The following is a 229-nucleotide window of genomic DNA, read 5'->3' on the forward strand; positions in this document are numbered from 1 at the left end:
ATCTCCTTTTCTCAAACAGCAACAACAGCAACACAGGAAACCCTCTTAAACAGTGGCCAAAAGACCGTTTTGCTTCGCTCTCGCCAGACCAGCTGACACTTCGAACATTTCTAGAATATTCCGAGCACCGAGGAACCTCCTAGTCGGTGGATATGCATGTAAACTGAATCACTGGCATGTATTGACAAACACACACACCGTTTTCGTTCGTATGAATGCAAATGAGGCG

The sequence above is a fragment of the Penaeus monodon genome, chromosome 34 (assembly GCF_015228065.2).
Source record: "Penaeus monodon isolate SGIC_2016 chromosome 34, NSTDA_Pmon_1, whole genome shotgun sequence".
Taxonomy (NCBI): Eukaryota; Metazoa; Arthropoda; class Malacostraca; order Decapoda; family Penaeidae; genus Penaeus; species Penaeus monodon.